This window comes from Pristiophorus japonicus, chromosome 9 (genome assembly GCF_044704955.1).
Source record: "Pristiophorus japonicus isolate sPriJap1 chromosome 9, sPriJap1.hap1, whole genome shotgun sequence".
Classification (NCBI taxonomy): domain Eukaryota; kingdom Metazoa; phylum Chordata; class Chondrichthyes; family Pristiophoridae; genus Pristiophorus; species Pristiophorus japonicus.
In genome coordinates, this window is record NC_091985.1 from 192,266,331 (window position 1) to 192,289,208 (window position 22,878).

General features: G+C 50.7%; 1 protein-coding gene across 3 annotated transcripts in view; it reads left to right on the forward strand.

The window, feature by feature from the left end:
- The first annotated feature begins 685 nt into the window (after positions 1–685).
- LOC139273388 (high affinity immunoglobulin epsilon receptor subunit beta-like) overlaps positions 686–22,878 on the forward strand; it is a 102,344-nt gene continuing 80,151 nt past the window's right edge. For 2 of the 3 annotated variants that reach the window (XM_070890232.1, XM_070890233.1), the window contains exon 1: positions 20,712–20,796. The gene's annotated coding sequence lies outside the window, so the exon portion shown is untranslated. Of the gene's footprint in view, positions 722–20,711; positions 20,797–22,878 lie in introns of those variants that run through there. The other variant, XM_070890234.1, reaches the window with a different exon arrangement.

A 22,878-nucleotide genomic window follows, 5' to 3' on the forward strand; every position in this document is an offset into this window, starting at 1 on the left:
GACTACATCGAATCCTTCTTGAATATATTTAGTGAATTGGCCTCAACAACTTCCTGTGGTCGAGAATGCCACAGGTTCACCACTCTCTGGGTGAAGACGTTTCCAGGACGCCCCCTAGTCCCTCACGGTTGACGGTGACGAAGGCGTTTGTGAGGTGGAAGGGGCGCGGTGTCGGCAGGAGGGGAAAGCGAGCGGGCACGGGCTCGACGGGCCGAATGGCCGCCTTGTGGGCAATGACCGTTGTGTGATTGTCTGGGTCTAAACGGCCGGCGGGCCAAGGATCGGTGACAAATGTGCATTGTTCAGTCTGGCCAAGAGAGGGGGGATTGGAACAAAACCAATTCTTGCTGATTGACATCAGTCCTGCCCCTTTAACAACTCATCAAGTTCAAAACTATCAAAATGGCGCCTTCTCTCCAACCGCCCCCCGCCGTTCAAATCCCGCCGCGCGCCCGGTGACGCAGCGGGTGCAGAACGTCACTACGTCTGTGACGTAGGGAGGTGATTGATCATTGCCAACAGAGAGGGGGCGGGGACTGACGCTTTTCCCAGGCAGCGAGGGAGCGCGAAGGGAGGCGGGGTCAAAGTGCTGCTGCGCGCGCAGCGGCTGATTGGCAGCTCCAGGCCGGGCGGCGCCGTGACGTCAGCGCGTGTTCGGGGGCGGGCGCGCGGCGCGGTTTGAACAAAGTGTCGGCGGTTCGAGAGGGAAGCGCGAGAGCGGGTGAGTGATTGTCTGACGTAATGAGGGATTGTCTGACGTAGTGAGGGAGTGAGTGATTGTCTGACGTAATGAGGGAGTGAGTGATTGTCTGACGTAGTGAGGGATTGTCTGACGTAGTGAGGGATTGAGTGATTGACGTAGTGAGGGATTGTCTGACGTAGGGAGGGAGTGAGTGATTGTCTGACGTAATGAGGGATTGTCTGACGTAGTGAGGGAGTGAGTGATTGTCTGACGTAATGAGGGAGTGAGTGATTGTCTGACGTAGTGAGGGATTGTCTGACGTAGTGAGGGATTGAGTGATTGACGTAGTGAGGGATTGTCTGACGTAGGGAGGGAGTGAGTGATTGTCTGACGTAATGAGGGATTGTCTGACGTAGTGAGGGAGTGAGTGATTGTCTGACGTAATGAGGGAGTGAGTGATTGACGTAGTGAGGGAGTGAGTGATTGTCTGACGTAGTGAGGGATTGTCTGACGTAGGGAGGGAGTGAGTGATTGTCTGACGTAATGAGGGATTGTCTGACGTAGGGAGGGAGTGAGTGATTGTCTGACGTAATGAGAGTTTGTCTGACGTAGTGAGGGATTGTCTGACGTAGGGAGGGAGTGAGTGATTGTCTGACGTATGAGGGATTGTCTGACGTAGGGAGGGATTGTCTGACGTAGGGAGGGAGTGAGTGATTGTCTGACGTAGTGAGGGATTGTCTGACGTAGTGAGGGAGTGAGTGATTGTCTGACGTAATGAGTGATTGTCTGACGTACGGAGGGAGTGAGTGATTGTCTGACGTAATGAGGGATTGTCTGACGTAGGGAGGGAGTGAGTGATTGTCTGACGTAATGAGGGATTGTCTGACGTAGTGAGGGATTGTCTGACGTAGGGAGGGAGTGAGTGATTGTCTGACGTAGGGAGGGAGTGAGTGATTGTCTGACGTAGTGAGGGATTATCTGACGTAGTGAGGGAGTGAGTGATTGTCTGACGTAGTGAGGGATTGTCTGACGTAGGGAGGGAGTGAGTGATTGTCTGACGTAGTGAGGGATTGTCTGACGTAGAGAGGGAGTGAGTGACGTAGTGAGGGAGTGAGTGATTGTCTGACGTAGTGAGGGATTGTCTGACGTAGAGAGGGAGTGAGTGACGTAGTGAGGGAGTGAGTGATTGTCTGACGTAGTGAGGGATTGTCTGACGTAGAGAGGGAGTGAGTGACGTAGTGAGGGAGTGAGTGATTGTCTGACGTAGTGAGGGATTGTCTGATGTAGAGAGGGAGTGAGTGACGTAGTGAGGGAGTGAGTGATTGTCTGACGTAGTGAGGGATTGTCTGACGTAGGGAGGGAGTGAGTGATTGTCTGACGTAGTGAGGGATTGTCTGACGTAGAGAGGGAGTGAGTGACGTAGTGAGGGAGTGAGTGATTGTCTGACGTAGTGAGGGATTGTCTGACGTAGAGAGGGAGTGAGTGACGTAGTGAGGGAGTGAGTGATTGTCTGACGTAGTGAGGGATTGTCTGACGTAGGGAGGGAGTGAGTGATTGTCTGACGTAGGGAGGGAGTGAGTGACTGTAAGACGTAGTGAGGGAGTGAGTGACGTAGTGAGTGATTATCTGACATAGTGAGGGAGTGAGTGAGGTAGTGAGTGATTGTCTGACGTAGTGAGGGAGTGAGTGAGGTAGTGAGTGATTGTCTGACGTAGTGAGGGAGTGAGTGAGGTAGTGAGTGATTGTCTGACGTAGTGAGGGTGTGATTGTCTGACGTAGTGAGGTAGTGAGTGAGGTAGTGAGTGATTGTCTGACGTAGTGAGGGAGTGAGTGACGTAGTGAGTGATTGTCTGACGTAGTGAGGGAGTGAGTGACGTAGTGAGTGATTGTCTGACGTAATGAGGGATTGTCTGACGTAGTGAGGGAGTGAGTGATTGTCTGACGTAATGAGGGATTGTCTGACGTAGTGAGAGAGTGAGTGATTGTCTGACGTAGTGAGGGAGTGAGTGATTGTCTGACGTAATGAGGGATTGTCTGACGTAGTGAGGGATTGTCTGACGTAGTGAGTGATTGTCTGACGTAGTGAGGGAGTGAGTGATTGTCTGACGTAGGGAGGGAGTGAGTGATTGTCTGACGTAATGAGGGATTGTCTGACGTAGTGAGGGAGTGAGTGATTGTCTGACGTAGGGAGGGAGTGAGTGATTGTCTGACGTAGGGAGGGATTGTCTGACGTAGGGAGGGATTGTCTGACGTAGTGAGGGAGTGAGTGATTGTCTGACGTAGGGAGGGAGTGAGTGATTGTCTGACGTCGTGAGGGATTGTCTGACGTAGGGAGGGAGTGAGTGATTGTCTGACGTAGTGAGGGAGTGAGGGATTGTCTGACGTAGTGAGGGAGTGAGGGATTGTCTGACGTAGGGAGGGAGTAAGTGATTGTCTGACGTCGTGAGGGATTGTCTGACGTAGGGAGGGAGTGAGTGATTGTCTGACGTAGTGAGGGATTGTCTGACGTAGGGAGGGAGTGAGTGACGTAGTGAGTGATTATCTGACGTAGTGAGGGAGTGAGTGAGGGAGTGAGTGATTGTCTGACGTAGTGAGGGAGCGATTGTCTGAGGTAGTGAGGGAGTGAGTGACATAGTGAGTGATTGTCTGAGGTAGTGAGGGAGCGATTGTCTGAGGTAGTGATGGAGTGAGTGATTGTCTGACGTAGTGAGGGAGTGAGTGATTGTCTGACGTAGTGAGGGAGTGAGTGAGGTAGTGAGTGATTGTCTGACGTAGTGAGGGAGTGAGTGATTGTCTGACGTAGTGAGGGAGTGAGTGAGGTAGTGAGTGATTGTCTGACGTGGTGAGGGAGTGAGTGAGGTAGTGAGTGATTGTCTGACGTAGTGAGGGAGTGAGTGACGTAGTGAGTGATTGACGTAGTGAGGGAGTGAGTGAGGTAGTGAGTGATTGTCTGACGTAGTGAGGGAGTGAGTGACGTAGTGAGTGATTGTCTGACGTAGTGAGGGAGTGAGTGAGGTAGTGAGTGATTGTCTGACGTGGTGAGGGAGTGAGTGAGGTAGTGAGTGATTGTCTGACGTGGTGAGGGAGTGAGTGATTGTCTGACGTAGTGAGGGAGTGAGTGAGGTAGTGAGTGATTGTCTGACGTGATGAGGGAGTGAGTGATTGTCTGACGTAGTGAGGGAGTGAGTGAGGTAGTGAGTGATTGTCTGATGTAATGAGGGAGTGAGTGATTGTCTGACGTAGTGAGGGAGTGAGTGAGGTAGTGAGTGATTGTCTGATGTAATGAGGGAGTGAGTGATTGTCTGACGTAGTGAGGTAGTGAGTGACATAGTGAGTGATTGTCTAAGGTAGTGAGGGAGTGAGTGAGGGAGTGAGTGATTGTCTGACGTAGTGAGGGAGTGATTGTCTGAGGTAGTGAGGTAGTGAGTGAGTGATTTACGTAGTGAGGGAGTGAGTGACGTAGTGAGTGATTGTCTAAGGTAGTGAGGGAGTGAGTGAGGGAGTGAGGGATTGTCTGAGGTAGTGAGGGAGTGAGTGACGTAGTGAGTGATTGTCTGATGTAGTGAGGGAGTGAGTGAGGTAGTGAGTGATTGTCTGAGGTAGTGAGGGAGTGAGTGAGGGAGTGAGGGATTGTCTAAGGTAGTGAGGGAGTGAGTGAGGGAGTGAGGGATTGTCTGAGGTAGTGAGGGAGTGAGTGACGTAGTGAGTGATTGTCTGACGTAGTGAGGGAGTGAGTGAGGTAGTGAGTGAGTGATTGTCTGAGGGAGTGAGGTAGTGAATGAGTGATTCTCTGACGTAGTGAGAGAGTGAGTGACGTAGTGAGTGATTGTCTGACGTAGTGAGGGAGTGAGTGAGGGAGTGAGGGATTGTCTGAGGTAGTGAGGGAGTGAGTGATTGTCTGACGTAGTGAGGGAGTGAGTGACGTAGTGAGTGATTGTTTGACGTAGTGAGGGAGTGAGTGAGGGAGTGAGGGATTGTCTGAGGTAGTGAGGTAGTGAGTGATTGTTTGACGTAGTGAGTTAGTGAGTGAGGGAGTGAGTGATTGTCTGACGCAGTGAGGGAGTGAGTGAGGTAGTGAGTGATTGTTTGACGTAGTGAGGGAGTGAGTGAGGGAGTGAGGGATTGTCTGAGGTAGTGAGGGAGTGAGTGACGTAGTGAGGGATTGCCTGACGTAGTGAGGGAGTAAGTGACGTAGTGAGTGATTGTCTGAGGTAGTGAGGTAGTGAGTGAGGTAGTGAGTGATTGTCTGACGCAGTGAGGGAGTGAGTGAGGTAGTGAGTGATTGTCTGACGTAGTGAGGGAGTGATTGTCTGACGTAGTGAGGGAGTGAGTGATTGTCTGACGTAGTGAGGGAGTGAGTGATTGTCTGACGTGGTGAGGGAGTGAGTGAGGTAGTGAGTGAGTGATTGTCAGACTTGAGGTAGTGATTGTCTGAGGGAGTGAGTGAGTGATTATCTGACGTAGTGAGGGAGTGAGTGATTGTCTGACGTAGTGAGGGAGTGAGTGATTGTCTGACGTGGTGAGGGAGTGAGTGATTGTCTGACGTAGTGAGGGAGTGAGTGAGGTAGTGAGTGATTGTCTGATGTAGTGAGGGAGTGAGTGAGGTAGTGAGTGATTGTCTGACGTAGTGAGGGAGTGAGTGATTGTCTGACGTAGGGAGGGAGTGAGTGATTGTCTGACGTAGTGAGGGAGTGAGTGAGGTAGTGAGTGATTGTCTGACGTAGTGAGGGAGTGAGTGAGGTAGTGAGTGATTGTCTGACGTAGTGAGGGAGTGAGTGAGGTAGTGAGTGATTGTCTGACGTAGTGAGGGAGTGAGTGAGGTAGTGAGTGATTGTCTGACGTAGTGAGGGAGTGAGTGAGGTAGTGAGTGATTGTCTGACGTAGTGAGGGAGTGAGTGAGGTAGTGAGTGATTGTCTGACGTAGTGAGGGAGTGAGTGAGGTAGTGAGTGATTGTCTGACGTAGTGAGGGAGTGAGTGACGTAGTGAGTGATTGTCTTACGTAGGGAGGGAGTGAGTGATTGTCTGACGTAGTGAGGGATTGTCTGACGTAGGGAGGGAGTGAGTGATTGTCTGACGTAGTGAGGGATTGTCTGACGTAGGGAGGGAGTGAGTGATTGTCTGACGTAGTGAGGGAGTGAGTGATTGTCTGACGTAGGGAGGGAGTGAGGGATTGTCTGACGTAGTGAGGGATTGTCTGACGTAGTGAGGGAGTGAGTGATTGTCTGACGTAGTGAGGGATTGTCTGACGTAGGGAGGGAGTGAGTGATTGTCTGACGTAGTGAGGGATTGTCTGACGTAGGGAGGGAGTGAGTGACGTAGTGAGGGAGTGAGGGATTGTCTGACGTAGTGAGGGATTGTCTGACGTAGGGAGGGAGTGAGTGATTGTCTGACGTAGTGAGGGATTGTCTGACGTAGGGAGGGAGTGAGTGATTGTCTGACGTAGTGAGTGATTGTCTGACGTAGTGAGGGAGTGAGTGACGTAGTGAGGGAGTGAGTGATTGTCTGACGTAGTGAGGGATTGTCTGACGTAGGGAGGGAGTGAGTGATTGTCTGACGTAGGGAGGGAGTGAGTGATTGTCTGACGTAGTGAGGGAGTGAGTGATTGTCTGACGTAGGGAGGGAGTGAGTGATTGTCTGACGTAGGGAGGGAGTGAGGGATTGTCTGACGTAGTGAGGGATTGTCTGACGTACGGAGGGAGTGAGTGATTGTCTGACGTAATGAGTGATTGTCTGACGTACGGAGGGAGTGAGTGATTGTCTGACGTAATGAGGGATTGTCTGACGTAGTGAGGGATTGTCTGACGTAGGGAGGGAGTGAGTGATTGTCTGACGTAATGAGTGATTGTCTGACGTACGGAGGGAGTGAGTGATTGTCTGACGTAATGAGGGATTGTCTGACGTAGGGAGGGAGTGAGTGATTGTCTGACGTAGTGAGGGAGTGAGTGATTGTCTGACGTAATGAGGGATTGTCTGACGTAGTGAGGGAGTGAGTGATTGTCTGACGTAATGAGTGATTGTCTGACGTACGGAGGGAGTGAGTGATTGTCTGACGTAGTGAGGGAGTGAGTGATTGTCTGACGTAGGGAGGGAGTGAGTGATTGTCTGACGTAGGGAGGGAGTGAGGGATTGTCTGACGTAGTGAGGGATTGTCTGACGTAGGGAGGGAGTGAGTGATTGTCTGACGTAGTGAGGGATTGTCTGACGTAGGGAGGGAGTGAGTGATTGTCTGACGTAGTGAGGGAGTGAGTGATTGTCTGACGTAGTGAGGGATTGTCTGACGTAGGGAGGGAGTGAGTGATTGTCTGACGTAGTGAGGGATTGTCTGACGTAGGGAGGGAGTGAGTGATTGTCTGACGTAGGGAGGGAGTGAGTGATTGTCTGACGTAGTGAGGGATTGTCTGACGTAGAGAGGGAGTGAGTGACGTAGTGAGGGAGTGAGTGATTGTCTGACGTAGTGAGGGATTGTCTGACGTAGAGAGGGAGTGAGTGACGTAGTGAGGGAGTGAGTGATTGTCTGACGTAGTGAGGGATTGTCTGACGTAGGGAGGGAGTGAGTGATTGTCTGACGTAGTGAGGGATTGTCTGACGTAGGGAGGGAGTGATTGTCTGACGTAGTGAGGGATTGTCTGACGTAGGGAGGGAGTGATTGTCTGACGTAGTGAGGGATTGTCTGACGTAGGGAGGGAGTGAGTGATTGTCTGACGTAGTGAGGGATTGTCTGACGTAGGGAGGGAGTGAGTGATTGTCTGACGTAGGGAGGGATTATCTGACGTAGTGAGGGAGTGAGTGATTGTCTGACGTAGTGAGTGATTGTCTGATGTAATGAGGTAGTGAGCGGTTGTCTGACGTAGTGAGGGAGTGAGTGATTGTCTGACGTAATGAGGGATTGTCTGACGTAGTGAGGGAGTGAGTGATTGTCTGACGTAATGAGGGATTGTCTGACGTAGGGAGGGAGTGAGTGATTGTCTGACGTAGGGAGGGAGTGAGTGATTGTCTGACGTAGGGAGGGAGTGAGGGATTGTCTGACGTAGTGAGGGAGTGAGTGATTGTCTGACGTAGTGAGGGAGTGAGTGACGTAGTGAGTGATTGTCTGACGTAGTGAGGGAGTGAGTGACGTAGTGAGTGATTGTCTGACGTAGTGAGGGAGTGAGTGAGGTAGTGAGTGATTGTCTGATGTAATGAGGGAGTGAGTGATTGTCTGACGTAGTGAGGGAGTGAGTGAGGTAGTGAGTGATTGTCTGACGTAGTGAGGGAGTGAGTGATTGTCTGACGTAGTGAGGGAGTGATTGTCTGAGGTAGTGAGGTAGTGAGTGAGTGATTTACGTAGTGAGGGAGTGAGTGAGGTAGTGAGTGATTGTCTGACGTAGGGAGGGAGTGAGTGATTGTCTGACGTAGGGAGGGAGTGAGTGATTGTCTGACGTAGTGAGGGAGTGAGTGAGGTAGTGAATGATTGTCTGACGTGGTGAGGGAATGATTGTCTGAGGTAGTGAGGTAGCGATTGTCTGAGGTAGTGAGGGAGTGAGTGATTGTCTGACGTAGTGAGGGAGTGAGTGACATAGTGAGTGATTGTCTGAGGTAGTGAGGGAGCGATTGTCTGAGGTAGTGAGGGAGTGAGTGATTGTCTGACGTAGTGAGGGAGTGAGTGACGTAGTGAGTGATTGTCTGACGTAGTGAGGGAGTGAGTGAGGTAGTGAGTGATTGTCTGACGTAGTGAGGGAGTGAGTGAGGTAGTGAGTGATTGTCTAAGGTAGTGAGGGAGTGAGTGAGGGAGTGAGTGATTGTCTAAGGTAGTGAGGGAGTGAGTGAGGGAGTGAGTGATTGTCTGACGTAGTGAGGGAGTGAGTGAGGTAGTGAGTGATTGTCTAAGGTAGTGAGGGAGTGAGTGAGGGAGTGAGTGATTGTCTGACGTAGTGAGGGAGTGAGTGAGGTAGTGAGTGATTGTCTGACGTAGTGAGGGAGTGAGTGACGGAGTGAGTGATTGTCTGACGTAGTGAGGGAGTGAGTGAGGTAGTGAGTGATTGTCTGACGTAGTGAGGGAGTGATTGTCTGAGGTAGTGAGGTAGTGAGTGAGGTAGTGAGTGATTGTCTGACGTAGTGAGGGAGTGAGTGAGGTAGTGAGTGATTGTCTGACATAGTGAGGGAGTGAGTGAGGGAGTGAGTGATTGTCTGATGTAGTGAGGGAGTGAGTGAGGTAGTGAGTGATTGTCTGACGTAGTGAGGGAGTGAGTGAGGTAGTGAGTGATTGTCTGACGTAGTGAGGGAGTGAGTGACGTAGTGAGTGATTGTCTGACGTAGTGAGGGAGTGAGTGAGGTAGTGAGTGATTGTCTGATGTAATGAGGGAGTGAGTGATTGTCTGACGTAGTGAGGGAGTGAGTGAGGTAGTGAGTGATTGTCTGACGTAGTGAGGGAGTGAGTGATTGTCTGACGTAGTGAGGGAGTGATTGTCTGAGGTAGTGAGGTAGTGAGTGAGTGATTTACGTAGTGAGGGAGTGAGTGAGGTAGTGAGTGATTGTCTGACGTAGTGAGGGATTGTCTGACGTAGTGAGGGAGTGAGTGACGTAGTGAGTGATTGTCTGACGTAGTGAGGGAGTGATTGTCTGAGGTAGTGAGGTAGTGAGTGATTGTCTGACGTAGTGAGGGAGTGAGTGTCTGACGTAGTGAGGTAGTGATTGTCTGAGGTAGTGAGGGAGTGAGTGAGGTCACGAGAGTCTGAGGTAGTGAGGGAGTGATTGTCTGACGTAGTGAGGGAGTGAGTGAGGTAGTGAGTGAGTGATTGTCTGAGGGAGTGAGGTAGTGAATGAGTGATTCTCTGACGTAGTGAGAGAGTGAGTGACGTAGTGAGTGATTGTCTGACGTAGTGAGGGAGTGAGTGAGGGAGTGAGGGATTGTCTGAGGTAGTGAGGGAGTGAGTGAGGGAGTGAGGGATTGTCTGAGGTAGTGAGGGAGTGAGTGATTGTCTGACGTAGTGAGGTAGTGAGTGAGGGAGTGAGTGATTGTCTGACGTAGTGAGGGAGTGAGTGAGGTAGTGAGTGATTGTTTGACGTAGTGAGGGAGTGAGTGAGGGAGTGAGGGATTGTCTGAGGTAGTGAGGGAGTGAGTGATTGAGGTAGTGAGGGAGTGAGTGATTGTCTGACGTAGTGAGGGAGTGAGTGACGTAGTGAGGGATTGTCTGACGTAGTGAGGGAGTGAGTGATTGTCTGACGCAGTGAGGGAGTGAGTGATTGTCTGACGTGGTGAGGGAGTGAGTGATTGAGGTAGTGAGGTAGTGAGTGAGTGATTGTCAGACTTGAGGTAGTGATTGTCTGAGGGAGTGAGTGAGTGATTATCTGACGTAGTGAGGGAGTGAGTTACGTAGTGAGTGATTGTCTGACGTAGTGAGGGAGTGAGTGAGGTAGTGAGTGATTGTCTGACGTAGTGAGGGAGTGAGTGAGGTAGTGAGTGATTGTCTGACGTAGTGAGGGAGTGAGTGAGGTAGTGAGTGATTGTCTGACGTAGTGAGGGAGTGAGTGACGTAGTGAGTGATTGTCTGACGTAGTGATGGAGTGAGTGAGGTAGTGAGTGATTGTCTGACGTAGTGAGGGAGTGAGTGAGGTAGTGAGTGATTGTCTGACGTGATGAGGGAGTGAGTGACGTAGTGAGTGATTGTCTGACGTAGTGAGGGAGTGAGTGACGTAGTGAGGGATTGTCTGAGGTAGTGAGGGAGTGAGTGATTGTCTGACGTAGTGAGGGATTGTCTGACGTAGTGAGGGATTGTCTGACGTAGTGAGGGATTGTCTGACGTAGTGAGGTAGTGAGGGAGTGATTGTCCGACGTAGTGAGGTAGTGAGTGAGTGAGGTAGTGAGTGAGTGATTGACGTAGTGAGCGAGTGATTGTCTGACATAGTGAGGGAGTGAGTGATTGAGGTAGTGAGGTAGTGAGTGAGTGATTGTCAGACTTGAGGTAGTGATTGTCTGAGGGAGTGAGTGACGTAGTGAGTGATTGTCTGACGTAGTGAGGGAGTGAGTGAGGTAGTGAGTGATTGTCTGACGTAGTGAGGGAGTGAGTGAGGTAGTGAGTGATTGTCTGACATAGTGAGGGAGTGAGTGAGGTAGTGAGTGATTGTCTGACGTAGTGAGGGAGTGAGTGAGGGAGTGAGTGATTGTCTGACGTAGTGAGGGAGTGAGTGACGTAGTGAGTGATTGTCTGAGGGAGTGAGGTAGTGATTGTCTGACATAGTGAGGGAGTGAGTGATTGAGGTAGTGAGTGATTGTCTGACGTAGTGAGGGAGTGAGTGATTGTCTGACGTAGTGAGGGAGTGAGTGATTGAGGTAGTGAGGTAGTGAGTGAGTGATTGTCAGACTTGAGGTGGTGATTGTCTGAGAGAGTGAGTGAGTGATTGTCTGACGTAGTGAGTGATTGTCTGACGTAGTGAGGGAGTGAGTGAGGTAGTGAGTGATTGTCTGAGGGAGTGAGGTAGTGAGTGAGTGATTGTCTGAGGGAGTGAGGTAGTGAGTGAGTGATTGTCTGATGTAGTGAGGGAGTGAGTGAGGTAGTGAGTGATTGTCTGAGGGAGTGAGGTAGTGAGTGAGTGATTGTCTGAGGGAGTGAGGTAGTGAGTGAGTGATTGTCTGATGTAGTGAGGTAGTGAGTGATTGACGTAGTGAGGGAGTGAGTGACGTAGTGAGTGATTGTTTGACGTAGTGAGGGAGTGAGTGACGTAGTGAGTGATTGTTTGACGTAGTGAGGGAGTGAGTGAGGGAGTGAGGGATTGTCTGAGGTAGTGAGGGAGTGAGTGACGTAGTGAGGGATTGTCTGAGGTAGTGAGGGAGTGAGTGAGGTAGTGAGTGATTGTTTGACGTAGTGAGGGAGTGAGTGATTGTCTGAGGTAGTGAGAGAGTGAGTGACGTAGTGAGTGATTGTCTGAGGTAGTGAGGGAGTGAGTGAGGTAGTGAGGGATTGTCTGAGGTAGTGAGGGAGTGAGTGAGGTAGTGAGTGATTGTCTGATGTAGTGAGGGAGTGAGTGACGTAGTGAGGGATTGTCTGAGGTAGTGAGGGAGTGAGTGAGGTAGTGAGTGATTGTCTGATGTAGTGAGGGAGTGAGTGAGGTAGTGAGTGATTGTCTGACGTAGTGAGGGAGTGACTGAGGTAGTGAGTGATTGTCTGACGTAGTGAGGGAGTGAGTGAGGTAGTGAGGGATTGTCTGACGTAGTGAGGGAGTGAGTGAGGTAGTGAGGGATTGTCTGAGTAAGTGAGGGAGTGAGTGAGGTAGTGAGTGATTGTCTGACGTAGTGAGGGAGTGAGTGAGGTAGTGAGTGATTGTCTGATGTAGTGAGGGAGTGAGTGAGGTAGTGAGTGATTGTCTGACGTAGTGAGGGAGTGAGTGACGTAGTGAGGGATTGTCTGAGGTAGTGAGGGAGTGAGTGAGGTAGTGAGTGATTGTCTGAGGTAGTGAGGGAGTGAGTGACGTAGTGAGGGATTGTCTGAGGTAGTGAGGGAGTGAGTGAGGTAGTGAGTGATTGTCTGAGGTAGTGAGGGAGTGAGTGAGGTAGTGAGAGATTGTCTGACGTAGTGAGGTAGTGAGAGATTGTCTGATGTAGTGAGGGAGTGAGTGAGGTAGTGAGTGATTGTCTGACGTAGTGAGGGAGTGAGTGAGGTAGTGAGAGATTGTCTGATGTAGTGAGGGAGTGAGTGACGTAGTGAGTGATTGTCTGAGGTAGTGAGGGAGTGAGTGAGGTAGTGAGAGATTGTCTGACGTAGTGAGGTAGTGAGGGAGTGATTGTCTGACATAGTGAGGTAGTGAGTGACGTAGTGAGTGATTGTCTGAGGGAGTGAGGGAGTGAGTGATTGAGGTAGTGAGGTAGTGAGTGAGTGAGGTAGTGAGTGATTGTCAGACGTGAGGTAGTGAGTGAGTGATTGTCTGACGTAGTGAGGGAGTGAGGGTCTGAGGTAGTGAGTGAGTGAGGCAGTGAGGGAGTGACTGAGTGAGGGAGTGCAGTGAGGGTCTGAGAGAGTGAGGGTCTGAGGTAGTGAGTCAGTGAGGGAGTCAGGGTCTGAGGTAGTGAGGGAGTAACGGAGTCAGGGAGTGAGGTAGTGAGGGAGTCAGGGTCTGAGGTAGTGAGGGAGTGTAGTGAGGTAGTGAGGGACTTAGGGTCTGAGGGAGTGAGGCTCGAAGGGCTGAATGGTCTACTCCTGCACCTATTTTCTATGTTTCTTCCACAGCTCTCTGAGGCAGCGAATTCCACAGATTTACAACCCTCTGAGAGAAGAAATTTCTCCTCATCTCAGTTTTAAATGGGCGGCCCCTTATTCTAAGACCATGCCCTCTAGTTCTAGTCTCCCCCATCAGTGGAAACATCCTCTCTGCATCCACCTTGTCAAGCCCCCTCATAATCTTATACGTTTCGATAAGATCACCTCTCATTCTTCTGAATTCCATTGAGTAGAGGCCCAACCTCCTCAACCTTTCCTCATAAGTCAACCCCCTCATCCCCGGAATCAACCGAGTGAACCTTCTCTGAACTGCCTCCAAAGCAAGTATATCCTTTCGTAAATATGGAAACCAAAACTGCACGCAGTATTCCAGGTGTGGCCTCACCAATACCCTGTATAACTGTAGCAAGACTTCCCTGCTTTTATACTCCATCCCCTTTGCAATAAAGGCCAAGATACCATTGGCCTTCTTGATCACTTTATCCCATCCAATATTTCACTCTCTTCCTCCTTAACTTCAACGTTGGCATCGTCTCCCTCTTTTGTGAAGATAGCTGCAAAGTATTCATTCAGTACCTAACCCACATCCTCCGCCTCCACACATAGGTGACCATTTTGGTCCCGAATAGGCCCCACTCTTTCCTTAGTTATCCTCTTGCTCTCCATGTAATTATAAAACATCTTTGGGCTTTCATTGATTCTACTTGCCAGTATTTTTTCATGCCCTCTCTTTACTGTCCTAATTTCCTGTTTAATTTCACCCCTACACTTTCTATACTCGTCTAGGCTTTCTGCAGGATTCAGCTCTCAATGTCTGATATAAGCCAAAAAAATTAACATTACCTTACCCTGTCGGAAGGAGGGGAGGAAGGGAAGGAGAAAGGAAGGAAGGAGGGGACAGAGGAAGGGAGGGAGGGAGGAAGGAGGGGAGGGAGGGAGGAAGGACGGGAGGGAGAAAGGGAGGAAGGAGGGGACAGAGGGAGGGAGGGAGGAAAGAGGGGACAGAGGGAGGGAGGGAGAAAGGGAGGAAGGGGGGGACGGAGGGAGGGAGGGAGAAAGGAAGGAAGGAGGGAAGGAGGGAGGAAGGAGGGGACGGAGGGAGGGAGGGAGAAAGGAAGGAAGGAGGGGACGGAGGCATGGAGGGAGGGAGGGAGGAAGGAGGGGACAGAGGGAAGGAGGGAGGGATGGAAGGAATGGAGGGAGAGAGGACGGGTTGGAGGATTCTACATTTATGACTTTCTCGACCTGACGATGCAGCAAAGCCCTTCATAGCCAATGAAGTAGTTTTGAAACGCAGACACTGCTGTAATGTAGGAAATGCGTCGGCAGCCAATATGCGCGCAACAAGCTCCCACAAACAACAATATCATAAGTGAGCAGACCATCTGTTTTACTGATGCTGTTTGAAGGATAAACGTTGACCTGATCTTCCAATTGTGTCGTGGGACACAACACTTGGTGTCGTTTCCAACACTGCTGATCGTTATTGAAGGTGACGGGACAAGATGATAAAAAAACGGATCCTTGTCTTTATAAACAGAGGCGTGCAGTACAAAAGCATGGAAGTTATTGCTAAACCCTTTATAAATCACTGCTCCGGCCCCAGCTGGTGTATTGTGTCCAATTCTGGGCACCACACTTTAGGAAGAACACAAAGGCCTTGGAGAGGATGCAGAGATTTACCAGAATGGTACCAGGGCTGAGGGAATTCAGTTACGTGAGGAGACTTCGAGAAACTGGGATTATTCTCCTGAGATCAGAGTAGTGATGGGACTCAAACCCACAACTTTCTGGCTCAGAGGGGAGACAGTGTTACCCACTGTTAGTATGTAGGTACAGCAAGTGATCAGGAAGGCAAATGCAATGTTGGCCTTTATTGTAAAGGGGGATGGAGTATAAAAGTAGAGAAGTTTTGGGAGCAGGAGCAGGCCATTCGGCCCTTCGAGCCTGCACCGCCATTCAATGAGTTCATGGCTGAACATGAAACTTCAGTACCCCATTCCTGCTTTCTCGCCATAACCCTTGATCCCCCGAGTAGTAAGGACTACATCGAATCCTTCTTGAATATATTTAGTGAATTGGCCTCAACAACTTCCTGTGGTCGAGAATGCCACAGGTTCACCACTCTCTGGGTGAAGACGTTTCCAGGACGCCCCCTAGTCCCTCACGGTTGACGGTGACGAAGGCGTTTGTGAGGTGGAAGGGGCGCGGTGTCGGCAGGAGGGGAAAGCGAGCGGGCACGGGCTCGACGGGCCGAATGGCCGCCTTGTGGGCAATGACCGTTGTGTGATTGTCTGGGTCGAAACGGCCGGCGGGCCAAGGATCGGTGACAAATGTGCATTGTTCAGTCTGGCCAAGAGAGGGGGGATTGGAACAAAACCAATTCTTGCTGATTGACATCAGTCCTGCCCCTTTAACAACTCATCAAGTTCAAAACTATCAAAATGACGCCTTCTCTCCAACCGCCCCCCGCCGTTCAAATCCCGCCGCGCGCCCGGTGACGCAGCGGGTGCAGAACGTCACTACGTCTGTGACGTAGGGAGGTGATTGATCATTGCCAACAGAGAGGGGGCGGGGACTGACGCTTTTCCCAGGCAACGAGGGAACGCGAAGGGAGGAGGGGTTAAAGTGCTGCTGCGCGCGCAGCGGCTGATTGGCAGCTCCAGGCCGGGCGGCGCCGTGACGTCAGCGCGTGTTCGGGGGCGGGCGCGCGGGGCGGTTTGAACAAAGTGTCGGCGGTTCGAGAGGGAAGCGCGAGAGCGGGTGAGTGATTGTCTGACGTAGTGAGGGATTGTCTGACGTAATGAGGGATTGTCTGACGTAGTGAGGGATTGTCTGACGTAGTGAGGGAGTGAGTGATTGTCTGACGTAGTGAGTGATTGTCTGACGTAATGAGGGATTGTCTGACGTAGTGAGGGAGTGAGTGATTGTCTGACGTAGTGAGGGAGTGAGTGATTGTCTGACGTAATGAGGGATTGTCTGACGTAGTGAGGGAGTGAGTGATTGTCTGACGTAATGAGGGATTGTCTGACGTAGGGAGGCAGTGAGTGATTGTCTGACGTAATGAGGGATTGTCTGACGTAGGGAGGGAGTGAGTGATTGTCTGACGTAGTGAGGGAGTGAGTGATTGTCTGACGTAATGAGGGAGTGAGTGATTGTCTGACGTAGGGAGGGAGTGAGTGATTGTCTGACGTAGTGAGGGAGTGAGGGATTGTCTGACGTAGGGAGGGATTGTCTGACGTAGTGAGGGAGTGAGTGATTGTCTGACGTAGTGAGGGAGTGAGGGATTGTCTGACGTAGTGAGGGAGTGAGTGATTGTCTGACGTAGTGAGTGATTGTCTGACGTAGTGAGTGATTGTCTGACGTAGTGAGGGAGTGAGGGATTGTCTGACGTAGTGAGGTAGTGAGTGATTGTCTGACGTAGTGAGGGAGTGAGTGAGGGAGTGAGTGATTGTCTGACGTAGTGAGGGAGTGAGTGAGGGAGTGAGTGATTGTCTGACGTAGTGAGGGAGTGAGTGAGGGAGTGAGTGATTGTCTGACGTAGTGAGGTAGTGAGTGAGGTAGTGAGTGATTGTCTGACGTAGTGAGGTAGTGAGTGAGGTAGTGAGTGATTGTCTGACGTAGTGAGGTAGTGAGTGATTGTCTGACGTAGTAAGGGAGTGAGTGACGTAGTGAGTGATTGTCTGACGTAGTGAGGGAGTGAGTGAGGTAGTGAGTGATTGTCTGACGTAGTGAGGGAGTGAGTGACGTAGTGAGTGATTGTCTGACGTAGTGAGGGAGTGAGTGATTGTCTGACGTAGTGAGGGAGTGAGTGATTGTCTGACGTAGTGAGGGAGTGAGTGAGGGAGTGAGTGATTGTCTGACGTAGTGAGGGAGTGAGTGATTGTCTGACGTAGTGAGGGAGTGAGTGAGGGAGTGAGTGATTGTCTGACGTAGTGAGGGAGTGAGTGATTGTCTGACGTAGTGAGGGAGTGAGTGAGGGAGTGAGTGATTGTCTGACGTAGTGAGGGAGTGAGTGAGGGAGTGAGTGATTGTCTGACGTAGTGAGGGAGTGAGTGAGGTAGTGAGTGATTGTCTGACGTAGTGAGGGAGTGAGTGAGGTAGTGAGTGATTGTCTGAGGGAGTGAGTGACGTAGTGAGTGATTGTCTGACGTAGTGAGGGAGTGAGTGAGGTAGTGAGTGATTGTCTGACGTAGTGAGGGAGTGAGTGATTGTCTGACGTAGTGAGGGAGTGAGTGATTGTCTGACGTAGTGAGGGAGTGAGTGAGGGAGTGAGTGATTGTCTGACGTAGTGAGGGAGTGAGTGAGGGAGTGAATGATTGTCTGACGTAGTGAGGTAGTGAGTGAGGTAGTGAGTGATTGTCTGACGTAGTGAGGGAGTGAGTGACGTAGTGAGTGATTGTCTGACGTAGTGAGGGAGTGAGTGATTGTCTGACGTAGTGAGGGAGTGAGTGAGGTAGTGAGTGATTGTCTGACGTAGTGAGGGAGTGAGTGAGGGAGTGAGTGATTGTCTGACGTAGTGAGGGAGTGAGTGACGTAGTGAGTGATTGTCTGACGTAGTGAGGGAGTGAGTGAGGTAGTGAGTGATTGTCTGACGTAGTGAGGGAGTGAGTGAGGTAGTGAGTGATTGTCTGACGTAGTGAGGGAGTGAGTGATTGTCTGACGTAGTGAGGTAGTGAGTGATTGTCTGACGTAGTGAGGGAGTGATTGTCTGAGGTAGTGAGGTAGTGAGTGAGGTAGTGAGTGATTGTTTGATGTAGTGAGGGAGTGAGTGACGTAGTGAGTGATTGTCTGATGTAGTGAGGGAGTGAGTGACGTAGTGAGTGTCTGACGTAGTGAGGGAGTGATTGTCTGAGGTAGTGAGGTAGTGAGTGAGGTAGTGAGTGATTGTCTGACGTAGTGAGGGAGTGAGTGACGTAGTGAGTGATTGTCTGATGTAGTGAGGGAGTGAGTGACGTAGTGAGTGTCTGACGTAGTGAGGGTCTGAGGTAGTGAGTGAGTGAGGGAGTGACTGAGTGAGGGAGTGCAGTGAGGGTCTGAGAGAGTGAGGGTCTGAGGTAGTGAGTCAGTGAGGGAGTCAGGGTCTGAGGTAGTGAGGGAGTAACGGAGTCAGGTAGTGAGGGAGTCAGGGTCTGAGGTAGTGAGGGAGTGTAGTGAGGTAGTGAGGGACTTAGGGTCTGAGGGACTGAGGCTCGAAGGGCTGAATGGTCTACTCCTGCACCTATTTTCTATGTTTCTTCCACAGCTCTCTGAGGCAGCGAATTCCACAGATTTACAACCCTCTGAGAGAAGAAATTTCTCCTCATCTCAGTTTTAAATGGGCGGCCCCTTATTCTAAGATCATGCCCTCTAGTTCTAGTCTCCCCCATCAGTGGAAACATCCTCTCTGCATCCACCTTGTCAAGCCCCCTCATAATCTTATACGTTTCGATAAGATCACCTCTCATTCTTCTGAATTCCAATGAGTAGAGGCCCAACCTACTCAACCTTTCCTCATCAGTCAACCCCCTCATCCCCGGAATCAACCGAGTGAACCTTCTCTGAGCTGCCTCCAAAGCAAGTATATCCTTTCGTAAATATGGAAGCCAAAACTGCACGCAGTATTCCAGGTGTGGCCTCACCAATAACCTGTATAACTGTAGCAAGACTTCCCTGCTTTTATACTCCATCCCCTTTGCAATAAAGGCCAAGATACCATTGGCCTTGCTGATCACTTTATCCCATCCAATATTTCACTCTCTTCCTCCTTAACTTCAACGTTGGCATCGTCTCCCTCTTTTGTGAAGATAGCTGCAAAGTATTCATTAAGTACCTAACCCACATCCTCCGCCTCCACACAAATAGGCCCCACTCTTTCCTTAGTTCTCCTCTTGCTCTTCATGTAATTATAAAACATCTTTGGGCTTTCATTGATTCTACTTGCCAGTATTTTTTCATGCCCTCTCTTTACTGTCCTAATTTCCTGTTTAATTACACCCCTACACTTTCTATACTCGTCTAGGCTTTCTGCAGGATTCAGCTCTCAATGTCTGATATAAGCCAAAAAAAGTAACATTACCTTACCCTGTCGGAAGGAGGGGAGGAAGGAAGGAGAAAGGAAGGAAGGAGGGGACAGAGGAAGGGAGGGAGGGAGGAAGGAGGGGACAGAGGGAGGGAGGGAGGAAGGAGGGGACAGAGGGAGGGAGGGAGAAAGGAAGGAGGGGACAGAGGGAGGGATGAAGGAGGGGAGGGAGGGAGAAAGGAAGGAAGGAGCGGACAGAGGGATGGAGGGAGGGAGAAAGGAAGGAAGGAGGGGACGGAGGGAGGGAGGGAGGAAGGAGGGGACAGAGGGAAGGAGGGAGGGATGGAAGGAATGGAGGGAGAGAGGACGGGTCGGAGGATTCTACATTTATGACTTTCTCGACCTGACGATGCAGCAAAGCCCTTCACAGCCAATGAAGTAGTTTTGAAACGCAGACACTGCTGTAATGTAGGAAATGTGTCGGCAGCCAATATGCGCGCAACAAGCTCCCACAAACAACAATATCATAAGTGAGCAGACCATCTGTTTTACTGATGCTGGTTGAAGGATAAACGTTGACCTGATCTTCCAATTGTGTCGTGGGACACAACACTTGGTGTCGTTTCCAACACTGCTGATCGTTATTGAAGATGACGGGACAAGATGATAAAAAAACGGATCCTTGTCTTTATAAACAGAGGCGTGCAGTACAAAAGCATGGAAGTTATTGCTAAACCCTTTATAAATCACTGCTCCGGCCCCAGCTGGTGTATTGTGTCCAATTCTGGGCACCACACTTTAGGAAGAACACAAAGGCCTTGGAGAGGATGCAGAGATTTACCAGAATGGTACCAGGGCTGAGGGAATTCAGTTACGTGAGGAGACTTCGAGAAACTGGGATTATTCTCCTGAGATCAGAGTAGTGATGGGACTCAAACCCACAACTTTCTGGCTCAGAGGGGAGACAGTGTTACCCACTGTTAGTATGTAGGTACAGCAAGTGATCAGGAAGGCAAATGCAATGTTGGCCTTTATTGTAAAGGGGGATGGAGTATAAAAGTAGAGAAGTTTTGGGAGCAGGAGCAGGCCATTCGGCCCTTCGAGCCTGCACCGCCATTCAATGAGTTCATGGCTGAACATGAAACTTCAGTACCCCATTCCTGCTTTCTCGCCATAACCCTTGATCCCCCGAGTAGTAAGGACTACATCGAATCCTTCTTGAATATATTTAGTGAATTGGCCTCAACAACTTCCTGTGGTCGAGAATGCCACAGGTTCACCACTCTCTGGGTGAAGACGTTTCCAGGACGCCCCCTAGTCCCTCACGGTTGACGGTGACGAAGGCGTTTGTGAGGTGGAAGGGGCGCGGTGTCGGCAGGAGGGGAAAGCGAGCGGGCACGGGCTCGACGGGCCGAATGGCCGCCTTGTGGGCAATGACCGTTGTGTGATTGTCTGGGTCGAAACGGCCGGCGGGCCAAGGATCGGTGACAAATGTGCATTGTTCAGTCTGGCCAAGAGAGGGGGGATTGGAACAAAACCAATTCTTGCTGATTGACATCAGTCCTGCCCCTTTAACAACTCATCAAGTTCAAAACTATCAAAATGACGCCTTCTCTCCAACCGCCCCCCGCCGTTCAAATCCCGCCGCGCGCCCGGTGACGCAGCGGGTGCAGAACGTCACTACGTCTGTGACGTAGGGAGGTGATTGATCATTGCCAACAGAGAGGGGGCGGGGACTGACGCTTTTCCCAGGCAACGAGGGAGCGCGAAGGGAGGCGGGGTCAAAGTGCTGCTGCGCGCGCAGCGGCTGATTGGCAGCTCCAGGCCGGGCGGCGCCGTGACGTCAGCGCGTGTTCGGGGGCGGGCGCGCGGGGCGGTTTGAACAAAGTGTCGGCGGTTCGAGAGGGAAGCGCGAGAGCGGGTGAGTGATTGTCTGACGTAGTGAGGGATTGTCTGACGTAATGAGGGATTGTCTGACGTAGTGAGGGATTGTCTGACGTAGTGAGGGAGTGAGTGATTGTCTGACGTAGTGAGGGATTGTCTGACGTAGTGAGGGAGTGAGTGATTGACGTAATGAGGGATTGACGTAGTGAGGGAGTGAGTGATTGTCTGACGTAATGAGGGATTGTCTGACGTAGTGAGGGAGTGAGTGATTGACGTAGTGAGGGATTGTCTGACGTAGTGAGGGAGTGAGTGATTGACGTAGTGAGGGATTGTCTGACGTAGTGAGTGATTGTCTGACGTAGTGAGTGATTGTCTGACGTAGTGAGGGAGTGAGGGATTGTCTGACGTAGTGAGGGATTGTCTGACGTAGTGAGGGAGTGAGTGATTGTCTGACGTAGTGAGGGATTGTCTGACGTAGTGAGGGAGTGAGTGATTGTCTGACGTAGTGAGGGATTGTCTGACGTAGTGAGTGATTGTCTGACGTAGTGAGGGAGTGAGTGATTGTCTGACGTAGTGAGGGATTGTCTGACGTAGTGAGGGAGTGAGTGATTGTCTGACGTAGTGAGGGATTGTCTGAGGGAGTGAGTGATTGACGTAGTGAGGGAGTGAGTGATTGTCTGACGTAGTGAGGGATTGTCTGACGTAGTGAGGGAGTGAGAGATTGTCTGACGTAGGGAGGGAGTGAGTGACTGTCTGACGTAGGGAGGGAGTGAGTGATTGTCTGACGTAGTGAGTGATTGTCTGAGGGAGTGAGGGATTGTCTGACGCAGTGAGGGAGTGAGTGATTATCTGACGTAGTGAGGGATTGTCTGACGTAGTGAGGGAGTGAGAGATTGTCTGACGTAGGGAGGGAGTGAGTGACTGTCTGACGTAGGGAGGGAGTGAGTGATTGTCTGACGTAGTGAGTGATTGTCTGACGTAGTGAGTGATTGTCTGAGGGAGTGAGGGATTGTCTGACGCAGTGAGGGAGTGAGTGATTATCTGACGTAGTGAGGGATTGTCTGACGTAGTGAGGGAGTGAGAGATTGTCTGACGTAGGTAGGGAGTGAGTGACTGTCTGACGTAGGGAGGGAGTGAGTGATTGTCTGACGTAGTGAGTGATTGTCTGACGTAGTGAGTGATTGTCTGACGTAGTGAGGGAGTGAGTGATTGTCTGACGTAGTGAGGGAGTGAGGAATTGTCTGACGTAGTGAGGGAGTGAGTGAGGTAGTGAGTGAGTGATTGTCTGAGGTAGTGAGGGAGTGAGTGATTGTCTGACGTAGTGAGGGAGTGAATGAGTGATTGTCTGACGTAGTGAGTGATTGTCTGACGTAGTGAGTGATTATCTGACGTAGTGAGGGAGTGAGTGACGTAGTGAGTGAGTGATTGTCTGAGGTAGTGAGGGAGTGAGTGATTGTCTGACGTAGTGAGGGAGTGAATGAGGGATTGTCTGACGTAGTGAGGGAGTGAGGGATTGTCTGACGTAGTGAGTGATTGTCTGACGTAGTGAGGGAGTGAGTGATTGTCTGACGTAGTGAGGGATTGACGTAGTGAGGGAGTGAGTGACGTAGTGAGGGAGTGAGTGATTGTCTGACGTAATGAGGGAGTGAGTGATTGTCTGACGTAGTGAGGGAGTGAGTGATTGTCTGACGTAATGAGGGAGTGAGTGATTGTCTGACGTAGGGAGGGAGTGAGTGATTGTCTGATGTAGTGAGGGATTGTCTGACGTAGTGAGGGAGTGAGGGATTGTCTGACGTAGTGAGGGAGTGAGGGATTGTCTGACGTAGTGAGGGAGTGATTGTCTGAGGTAGTGAGGGAGTGATTGTCTGACGTAGTGAGTGATTGTCTGACGTAGTGAGGGAGTGATTGTCTGAGGTAGTGAGGGAGTGATTGTCTGACGTAGTGAGTGATTGTCTGACGTAATGAGGGAGTGAGTGACGTAGTGAGCGATTGTCTGACGTAGTGAGGGAGTGATTTTCTGAGGTAGTGAGTGATTGTCTGACGTAGTGAGGTAGTGAGTGAGTGATTGACGTAGTGAGGGAGGTAGTGAGTGAGTGATTGTCTGAGGTAGTGAGTGATT